Consider the following 12140-nt stretch of genomic DNA (forward strand, 5'->3'; position numbering starts at 1 on the left):
GTGCTCCGTTATGTTGGTCCAATGATTGTGAGGCGAGATTTCAGAAGCTCAAGACAGCTTTGACTACGACATCGGTTCTTATGTTGCCTTCTAGTTCGGGGATGTATACTGTGTATTGTGATGCTTCACGCGTTGGTTTGGGTTGTGTATTAATGCAGGAGGGGGCAAGTTATTGCATATGCGTCACGTTAGTTGAAGCCCCATGAGTAGAATTATCCTGTATACGATTTGGAGTTGGTCGCTATTGTTCATGCTCTTAAGATCTGGAGGCATTATCTTTATGGGGTGTCCTGTGAGATTTACACCGATCATCGTAGCTTGCAACATTTGTTCAAGAAGAGGGAACTCAATTTGAGGTAATGCAGGTGGCTTGAGTTACTGAAGGATTATGATATCACCATTCTTTATCATCTGGGCAAAGCGAACGTAGTTGCGGATTCCTTGAGCAGAAAGGCGGAGAGTATGGGTAGCTTGGCATTCATTTCAGTAGAGGAGAGGCACTTAGCTTTGGACATTCAGTTCTTGGCTAACAGACTTGTGAGGTTGGATATTTCAGAGCCCATCTGAGTTCTTGGATGCGTCGTTGCCCAGTCTTCACTATTGGAGCATATCAGGGCTCGACAGTTGGATGATCCGCACTTGTTGGTTCTAATAGAGATGATAGTATAGGGTGGTGCCAAGGAGGTTACTATTGGCGCGGATGGTGTTCTGTGACCCGCCTATGTGTTCCTAATGTCGATGGCTTAAGGGAGAGAATTATAAAGGAGGAACATAGTTCTCGATATTCTATTCATCCAGGTTCTACGATGACGTATCATGACCCGAGGTAGTATTATTGGTGGCGGCGGATGAAGAACAACAAAGTTGAGTATGTTGTGAGGTGTCTAAATTGCGAACATGTTAAGTATGAGCACCAGAGGCCAGGTGGCCTACTCCAGCAGATGACTATACCTGAGTGGAAATGGGAGCATATTATTATGGACTTCATTGTTGGGTTGTCACGGATCTTGTGAAAGTTTGATGTAGTTTGGGTCATTGTCGATAGTTTGACCAAGTAGGCCCACTTTATTCCGGTGGAGACCACGTATACTTCAGAGAGGTTGGCCCAGATTTATATTCAGTAGATAGTTCAGTTGCATAGTGTGCATATTTCCATCATATCAGATAAAGGCCCTCAGTTTACTTCGCATTTCTGGAGAGCAATACAAAGTGAGTTGGGGACCCGTGCAGAGCTCAACACAAACTTTCATCCACAGATCGACGGGCAGTCGGAGCGGACAATTCAGATCTTGGAGGACATGCTCAGAGCATGTGTGATTGACTTTGGAGGGCAGTGGGATCGATTCTTGCCTTTGGAGGGTAGTGGGATCGATTCTTGCCTTTGGCTGAGTTTTCTTACAACAACAGTTATCAGTCCAGAATCGAGATGTCTCCATTTAAGGCTTTATATGATCGGCGATGTCGTTCTCCTATCGGATGGTTTGAGCCTGGCGAGGCAAAGTTATATGGTACTGACTTGGTGAAGGATGCCTTGGATAAGGTAAAGTTGTTTCAGGAGCGACTTCGCATAGCACAATCCAGATATGAGAGTTACGCAGATCAGAATGCGCATGCTTAATTATTTATGGTGGGCGAGAAGGTTCTCTTGAAAGTCTCGTCGATGAAGGGGATCATGAGGTTCGGAAAGAAGGGCAAGTTGAGCCCAAGGTAAAGGCCCATTTGAGGTATTGAGATGAGTTGGGGAGGTTATTTATTAGATTTCATTGCTCCCAGTCTATCAGGAGTTCATCCAGTTTTCCACTTGTCTATGCTCCGGAGGTATCATGCCGATATGTCACATGTATTAGACTTCAATACGATTCAGTTAGATGAGAGCTTGGGTTATGAGGAGGAGCCAATTGCCATTGTTAATAGGCAGGTTCACCAGTTGAGGTCCAAAAGGATTTCTACAATAAAGGTTCAGTGGAGGGGTCAACCAATCGAGAAGGCGACTTGGGAGCCCTAGGAGGACATGCGGAGCAGATATCCACACTTATTCAGCACAACAAGTATGATTCTAGACCCGTTCGAGGACGGACGTTTGTTTAAGAGGTGGAAAATATAACGACCCGATCGATTTTTTTGATTTCTAGAACCTCATTACCCTAAATAAGACTCCCTGTATGTGATTTTACTGTTTTATGACTTGCGGGGATGGTTAGTTCGGGATTTAGAAGGGTTCAGGTTGAAATCGGAATACTTGGTTCCTTAAGGTTGGTCAAAAAGGCTAAGTTTGACTTCGGTCAACATTTTGAGTAAACGACCTCGGAAGTGGGATTTGACAGTTCCAATAGGTTCGTATGATGATTTTGTACTTGGGCGTATGTTCGGATTGGGTTTTGGATGAACCGGGAGCGTTTTAGCGCCTAATAGTCAAAGATGACTATTTGAAGATTTTAAAGTTCTTTAAATTTGGTTTGGAGTAGGTTTTGGTGTTTTCGAAGTCAAATTGAGATTCCGAGATCGGGAATAATTCCTTATGGTGATTTAAGACTTGCCCACAAAATTTGGTATCATTCCGAGTGGTCTAAGTATAATTCGGCACGTTCAGAGCGATTTGGAAACTTGAAGTTCATAACTTGATTCGATTTGATTTTGGAGTGTGATTCTTGGTTTTGTTGTCGTTTTACGTGTTTTGAGAGTTCGAGCAGGTCCGTATCATATTTATGGACTTGTTGGTGTATTTGGACGGTACCTCGAGTGGCTTTGGAGTGTTTCGGACCGCCCAGAGCTGAGTTAGGGAAACCAAAAATTTCAGTTCTGGTTTCCTTCTTCACGAACGCGGAAGGACCCACGCGTTCGTGATGAAGGATTTGGGCAGTGGGGAAATTTTCCCTTCGCGTTCAGAATAAAGGGGTTGCATTTGCGGAGCCTTGATGTCCCAGGCCTACGCGTTCGCGAAGGCCCCATCGCGTTCGCGTAGAAGGAAGGGACTTGGGGAGGGTCGGTGCCACTTTCTCTCTACGTTCGCGTAGGACAGGGCCGGTACGCCTCCGCGTTCGTGAGGCCCTGGTCGCGTTCGCGTAGGACAAGCTTTTCTAGTTCTGGCCATTTGCCTTCGCGAACGCGAGACCTATTCCACGTTCGCGAAGAAGAAGGCAACTGGGCAGTGTGTTTTAAAAATCGGGACTTAGCCATTTTTGGGTTCATTTATTGCACTCTTGGGCGATTTTGGAGCTTCAAAAAGGGGGATTTCAACCTAGCTAGTGAAGATAAGTAATTTTCACCTAATGTGAGTTTAATACATAGATTATGGGTAGATTTTAACATGTAAATTTATGAAAATCATGGGTTTAGATGAAAAACCTAGGTTTTTGATAAAAATAAGATTTAATCACGAAAATAGTTATGGAATTTAGTAAAAATCATATATTTGAATTCATGAGGTTTTGGGTAACAACTTTCTTCAAACAATTCCGAAATCCGGGCATGTGAGCCCATGGATGAATTTAGGAATTCTTCAATTAGGGTTGGGAAATCACTTTAACAGTTAGGATATGAACTTTTGAACATGTATTGACTATTTTATATAACATTTGAGTAGTTTCGATTCGTTGACACCGAGTTGAGGGTTTAAATCACAATTGTGGACCGGAAAGTACGCTTTGAGACGAGGTAAGTCTCTTTTCTAACCTTGTAAGAGGGAAATAACCCCATAGGTGAATTGAATTAACATGTGCTTCTATTTGTGGGGGCTACGTATGCACGAGGTGACGAGAGTCCGTACGTAGCTACTAATTATGCTTATGTCCGGGTAGTTTAGGACCCAAATCATGTTATACTTGCGATATTTGCACCCTACATGAGTTTTGGACGGGTTACTTGACCGTTAATGAGGATTGGTATTTTCTCTGAATATTAGCCTCTTAATAATCTTTGAATCGGTTGTTTATAAAGTATTTTTTCTTCTTGTGGAGCGGGACGAACGCCTCGGTAATAGAATAGATGCATCTATGGTTCATGCCGTTCGACCCTCGGCAGTGCACAATTTATATGCACAATTTATATATTTGTATGTTGGATCGGGCCGTACGACCTCGGCATAATTCGTGCAAAAGAATTCTTGGAGCCCAATTATAATTGATATTGTTTCATTGGCTTGAGAGATTAATTTGTTAAATGATGGGAATTGATTTGGGATTTACTATTAGTGAAAGAATTGTTTATTTATTTCTTGTTATTGAGTTTTTAACTGTATTTCTATAATTCATGCTTAATTATAATTTCGGTATTTATTGTTAGCCCATAGTAAGTGTTGAAGTCGACCCCTCGTCAATACATCTTCGAGCATAGACTAGATACTTACTGGGTACATGTTGTTTATGTACTCACGCTACACTTCTACACTAATCGTGCAGGATTTGAGGCAAGTGCATCTGGCTATCAGTCCGGCATGCATCCTTGATTTCTTCGAGACTTAGCGGTGCGCTGCCTTACGAGCCTGTTCTGCAGCACCCGAAGTCTTCCTTTTGTTTTTACTTTCTGTCTATTTCACTTCAGACAGTAGTGTAGTAATTTTGTATATTCTACTAGTAGCTCCTACACTTGTGACACCAGGTCTTGGAAATTATGCTAGTAGACACATGATGATTATTTTTTTGGTATTTGCTTATCTCATTTGTTCTTAAAATTAATTATCTCTCAACTTATTAAATTCTTACTTCCTATTTATGCGCTAATTAAAAATTAGCTATTTTTGAAATGTTATAAGAAACAATCATAAGGTTAGTTCACTGTAGGCTTGCCTAGCGGTAACGTTGGGCGCCATCACGACCTATAGGAGAAATTGGGTCTTGACAGCTGGAATATTTTTTACACTTTATTATATGTACTCGTGCTTTTTTTAAAATTCTAAAAATCTGTCTGGACGATAATTTGGCCTCATCAAGGAGCTTATCCCCGTGCTATATGTACAGGAAAATTAAAGAAAAAATATGAAATATGCATACACGTATCACGATAGTAGTTAAATTGATATTGTCTTTGAATAAAGTGCTCTTACAACAAAATATAGAACAATACATGAAATTTTAGTCTATGGTTTAATAACGCCTTTGTCGTGTTGATAAAGTTAGTAGGCACCTGCTCAGAAGATCTTCCAACCTCAAACGATTCTGGCAATGTCAGTTAATGTAGAAATTAAATCTTTTACACTTTATATATATATATATATATGTACTTTTATCAAATATAAAAAATTAGAAAAAAAAGAGGTATTATATATATATATATATATATATATATATATATATATATATATGTTAATTTACCCTATTCAAACTTTCGTTAAAAATACAAAAAATCTTTATCAAGGTCAATTAATAGATTCTTTCCTTTTTGTTAATCAGTAGTCACAACTCTTGTATTTGAGCAAAATAAGGGATAACACTTTGATCAATAAAATAGATTTATAATTGATTAATAATTATGTGTTAGATATTACATTATCAGAAGTTGTCATAAAAGAATAAGATCTTGACGTGCAAGTATTATTGGGTTTAAAGTTCAAACAATATGAAATTTTATTTTGCTTCAATGTACTACATGGAATCAATTTCATCTTCAAAAAATTAGAAAATTAAGTTTCCTTCTTTGATGAAGTTTTTAAACCCGCACCCGCATAAACTTTATTTTTTTCCTTTAGACCCGCCCTGTAAGAGCCCGTAAAAAAAAAAAAATTTAACCAAAAACTCGGGGTTTCGTGGTGCCAAGATAGATTTCGCAGAAGAACGCGTTTCTGCGGCCCATTATGCGGCCGCATAATCACTCTGTGGACCGCATAATGGCCGCAGAGTAAAGCAGAAAGTTTGGCCATCTGAGGTAAGTTTTGCGGTGGATTATGCGACCGCATAATCACTATGTGGACCGCATATTGGTCGCATAATTTCTCTTGGGTTTCTGCGGAGGGAGTTCTGCAGTGCATTATGCGACCGCAAAACAAATATGCGGACCGCATATTGGTTGCATATCTAGGCCGAATGTTTCGGCCCCTGAGGGTTATTTCTGCGATCACTTTGCGGACCACATAACCATTATGCGGTCGCATATGCGACCGCAGACCTATGTCGGGGCACCCTTTTTCTTAATTTAAAACCCGACCCCCATTCCGTTAAAATGCCCCTTTAGTCTATTTTGAAGCTCATTTCTGATATTTCTAGAGTGAGAGAGAGGGTTCTAGAGGGAGGGCCTAATTTTTCATCAAATTGATCTTCAATCATCACTTAAAGGTTTGGAAATATTCAAGTAGAGCACCAAATTCTTCATCCAAAAAGGTAAGACTTCATCACCCCATCTCTTAATTTCAAACATAGCTATAACGGGGTACTAGTGTGATACTTCATGGGTATGAGGCTGGTTTATCTTGCTTGCATGTGTGATAAAGAGTGTGGGGAAAAGGTGAGCTAGAACCATGAACGTTTTCCTAATTCTGGGTTCAATTTGTATATTGCTAAAATAGATTGAGGTTGCTAAGGGTTCCGGATAATTGTAGAATCTAAAGAAGCGCAATTGAGGTATGTATGGCTAACTCTCTTCTTCTTAGAATCGAACTCCTGGTGTCCGAATAATTGATGTGAGTTCCGACTTGATCATATTAGAATTGTTTGCCTTAGTGTGTTGGATTGAAAGATTCATGCTCCCTAATTGTTCTAGATGTTCACCATGTCATCATGCTATTTGAGAACGTAATTATGATTTCCAAGCTTCTTCCCTTATGTGTGCAATGCCTTGTGTGATGGTGCTTATCGACATGAATGATGATGTTACTTGAACGAATAAAAAGGGAAAGACTTGAATTGTAAAATGTGCCCAAGTGCCAAGAACTATTTAATAAATAAGGCTGTTTGTGCCATGTACCGAAAGATGGGAAAGAAATGTGAATTGAGTGAACAATTGAAAGAGGTTATATCTCAAGTGAGATGGCTTAGTTGATCGGGCCGAGATCGGATGCCATGCTGTACACATGGTGGCATTTGTGTTGGAATTATTGATTTACATGGCGGATATGGATATGTCTCACTTGAGATGGCTTAGCCGGTCAGGCCGAGATCGGACTCCGTATAAAAACACGGTGGCATTGTGAGTTGTGGCTTTGGCACTAAAGATTATTAATCTAAAAAGATGGAAAGATTGAATTGGAAACTATGTGATCCTTACTTGGTGTTTCTTTGTATTTATATGAAGTACTTATTGATTATTATGACTGCCTTCTCTTTATTTCGCGGTTCATTCTACTAAGATTGGTGTTTGCCTTACATACTAGTACTATTCGACAGTTCTAACATCTCTTTTGTCGGGGGCGCTACATCTTTGAATGGATATTGGTGGTTTCATCGTAGATAGTGCCGATCGCAGATAGTGCTGCTCTCTTTCCCTCACACTCATCTCAACAGTCTTGGTGAGCCCCATTTCCTCCTGGGGTCATGTAGTCCTTCTTTTGTAGAAGTTTTCACATTTTGAGGTATAGTCGGGGCCTTGTTGCCGGCATTGTCATGTTAGTCTTTTGTATCATTAGAGGCTCCGTAGACGTTTATGTGGGTCGTGTATGGGTATCGGAGTGGTTACTAGACCAAGTTGTATTTTGAAAACTTAACTATGGCATAATATATATAATGAAAAATGGACTGGCAACGTTTATGCATGTATATCTGATCTCTGCCCTATTTAGCAAATGGTAACGCGTCCTCTTTTTGGATCATGAATGAGTCAGGTAAGGAAGGTCTAATAGGCTTGCTCGACCGGGTTCACTCGGTTGAGCGCCGGTCGCACTCCCCGAGGTTGGGGCATGACACACCCCGCCCCGCAACCACATATGTTTAAACCCTCCCCTCCCCGCCCTGCCCAATTGCCATCCCTATTCCTAATTGAGTATTTTCCATCCAAATCAACTCCGAACCTCCTGAAATTCAATTCCGACCACACGTACAAGTCATAAAACATGAGGTGAATCTACTCAAGGTCTCAAACCGCCAAACGACCTGCTAGAGCTTAAAACGACCAATCGGATCATTACATTCTCCCCCACTTAAACACGCGTTCATCCTCGAACGTGCCAAGAACCGTTCCAAGGTTGCCTCAAAATCACTGCTCAACACCTTGTGTACCTACCTGCGCCACCACAACCCAGGTGAATACATTAGCTCAAGTCAGACTGAAGATCTTCCCTTTCATTTTAGCAAACAAGCCTTAGGACAAAATTCCAACCTCCGAATTTCTCTACAAGACCTGATTCTAACATACGAACACCGTATCATTCTCCACATGCTGAACCCACACATGATCATGCACCTATGCTGAGATCACACAATGCACCGCATAACTCATTTGCCCATGATAACCTCCTCCAAGCACAACAACTACAAATTCACTGACCCGATGCCCGTAGTATACCTCATAACACATATAAACCCGGTTTCAACCCTCACAATACTGCAACGATGAGAGAGATGCACAGGAACTCATAACCACCCATCATATCAATAACTCGTGGGGTCTATTCACCTGACAAGCATTATTACCTCATTCTGAACTGAATAACGATATTTTCTCTTTAATATGGCCTACGTAACTCCGATAGCACTGTCTTCTGGTCCAATAACCTCATCTCACCCAATATAAGCTGCTCAGTCAGTAAGGCACCTCAAACACTGATTAAGATCTCATATGATGCCATCAATGTGCCAATATGCTACAACCCGAATACGACACATAAGGGAGAACGAACTCTGGAAAATGAACTACCCGGCCTACGTAACGAATAAAATGCACGAAGAGATGCTATGAACCTTTCTCAGAGAATGAGAAACAAATACATAAAAAATAAGTATAAGGAACCGTACTCAACATATCACTGTTGCAGCGAACAACCCGATCTACACATGATACTGTTGCGGCGTGCAATCCAATCCAAATAACATACACGTGGTGGCATGCCACCCGATCCACTCATAACAATAAATAAGGAAATACCCATCGAGCCATAATGCTCATATTTACGGAATGCCCGAATATCGACCACAAGTACGCCAAGTGCATAATACAACACTGGGGAAACGGGTAGCGCCATACGCTACAAAAACCCAAGCATGACTAAGGTGCAATAAATGACCTGCATCTCGAGAGCCATCCTACTTATAAAACACTATTAACTACACTGGGTCACAACACATGTGCGAGTAATCAAGCCGTCTCATAAAACACATGGCACAATAGAGTATTACATGGAATAGCTGACAGCAGGAATAACATCCAATACCCGAAGACTCCTCCGTAAGCAATGCTATGTCGAATGAACACATCCGACCTGACATAGAGTACACATTCACATTAGACCCACCAACGGACTTTAAACTGATTTCGATCATACCATAGTTGGCCATCAACCTTTCAAGAATCGAAAATTGCCCTACTCATGACACAAACGAGCAGCCATCGAATCCGGAACAAACTCCCACAGTCCACAAACAAATGAATAGAGTGCCTTTCAGGCATAAACTCTCACATTAGCGATAGTACCAGAATCTCGATACTTGGTTTCAATCCTTAACAATCAAGTGACTAACATGTCACACTTACACAAATTTCCCCGTGGGACATGCTCCCATAACCTTCCGCACCAGGTAACAAAGTATGCACCGCCATATCACCAACCGTACTAATTCTATAAAGCAAATCAAGGATCTGCAAATCAATTCACAAAGCCTCTCACACAGGACACCATTCTCAGGTGACACTAAAGAAAATGCCAGCTCTCTCTGAACCTCTGAGGTCTTCCCCCGCTCCTCCGAGCTCATGACATTCTTATCAACACCAAACCTTGACCTTGGTCCTCAACTTCCAAATTACCATACCGCTCACTGCACCTATCATGCCACTACGCGAGAGTACAAGAATTCATCATAACCATAGAACTACTAGTAGAATAAACACTCCATTGTCTAGAAACTGTCACACCCCAAAATCGAGGAGCGCGACCGGCGCTCAACCGAGTGAACCCGACTGAGCAAACCTGTTAGATTTTCTTCTACCCAAACTCGTCCACGAATGAAGATAATACATATTTTCATTAATTAGACAAAAACGTTATCATGTCTACAATATGCGGGTGGAAATGCATCAACGATACCAATACATACACAAAGCAACCATGCCGCCTTACCTACATATATATATATATATATATATATATATATATATATATATATATATATATATATGGGGGGAGGGTGGGTGGTGGTGCAACAACAATACCAATCAAAAATGTCAGATTTTAGCTCAAAAATGACCCAAAGCGTGTATTTAACGAAGTATGGTCGCGTTTTAAAAACCACAAATTGGAATTCCGGAACAAGGTCTGCGATCGCACATGCGATTGCATAATCGATATGCGGACTGCATATCGGTCGCATAATTGGTGTCCAAATCGGCAAAATTTTGTCTGTGTCTGCGGTCACTATGCAGCCCGCAGACCTGTTCTGCGGTCACATAATGAACTGCAGAACAGTTCTACGGTCGCATAGTCGACCGAAGAATGTCACCCAAACTGACCCTCTCCTGACTCACTTCTGCGGCCATTATGCGGCCACCAGAGTGATTCTGCGGTCGCATAATGGACCGTAAAAATGTATTTCGCTGCCAAAATTTTTCCTTTACTACGGGGCCTTACAAAAACCTTTCACTTAACTCATTTCATAAGAACCTCAACACGCAACTGAATTCCCATAACCGTAGAAAATACAAACCTCCAGTCATGGTCTAAACTGCCATAACTCTTCCAGGATCCATTTACACATAACAAGGCTATTTGAATCAAATAACTCCCTGAATCAGTCAAATTATGGTGGTTGTCAAGCCTGCACATGCAACCACAAACCACATATATAACTTAAAGCGCTGATGGAACTGATCAGTGCCACAATCATGCCGATTCAACCATTACTAACTGACCCAACTTCTTCCAATTTATTTTTGACTTTCCTTAGAAATAATAATAGCTTCATTCAAAAACATAACAAACTCAATCAACACTCATCCCGAGTGACTCGAATCACGAGACCACATCGTCTCTTTACCCATGAACCATCTCATACCCTCCTTATGCACACAATAGGATCTCCAACCGGTACACCCATTCTGAAAGATCCTCTACGAATCCGAAGTCGTTTCCTCCCATTTCTCTAATACTGCACCGCAGACCCGATGATAACATAGAACACTTCAAGTCCCCTTCATAACCCACTGCAATAACTCATTCCTTAACCATACAACAGACTCGAAATTCTTAGGCGCTGCACTTAAATTCTTGAACCCAATAGAATCGTTGTTGAGAGTCACCCACTCTGACCTGGTCCCTAATATAATCAAACTCCAACATTGTGTTAGCACATGAACACACCCAAAGAAGCAACCGGATGAATTATTTTCCTTGTACAGCACATCCACAAGAAGAATAAACTCTGAGTCTTCCCAAAACTTACGCATGAATTGACAAAGTAAAATATATCACACATTCATTAAGCCATTTGCTCGAATTACCCCTGATGTTTTCTTTTCTTAGTCATAAATAGTCCACCAATGCACCGATAACCAGAAGCTGCACAAGCAGACAACCACGCGATCCAATCGTGGACGGTGGGCTCCCCCACTTAGCTTTAAGCTATCATCAAATAATGTAGAACCCACAAAGATTCCTCATTCTCTATTACCATGATCTCGCAATGTCATCTTGCCAAATTTCTTGTAGTCCCTTGTTAAACTCTTCATGAACATTCCGAATTATTAGCCACAATCACATATTTGACCTTCTGGTAGGTAGTATGCAGAACTCCTCACAGAAACTTCATCAAAATCTGGCAACTGCTAACCTGTCCACAGGATATACCCTACATGTGGAATTCCATACCGACATCTTCTAATGACGCTGCACATGGTACAACTACCATGAAATCAGTAAACCCTCCTGAGCCCATGCTTGTCCACCGGCTGTAAAAGTCAATTCATTCCCCATAAACATCAACTGAAAGTCCGACAATACACTTCAAACTCGAAGTCACATTGCATTCCAAAAACGATAATCAGGTTTCCACACGCCTCTTCATTTCAAG

Source organism: Nicotiana tomentosiformis, chromosome 2 (assembly GCF_000390325.3).
Source record: "Nicotiana tomentosiformis chromosome 2, ASM39032v3, whole genome shotgun sequence".
Taxonomy (NCBI): Eukaryota; Viridiplantae; Streptophyta; class Magnoliopsida; order Solanales; family Solanaceae; genus Nicotiana; species Nicotiana tomentosiformis.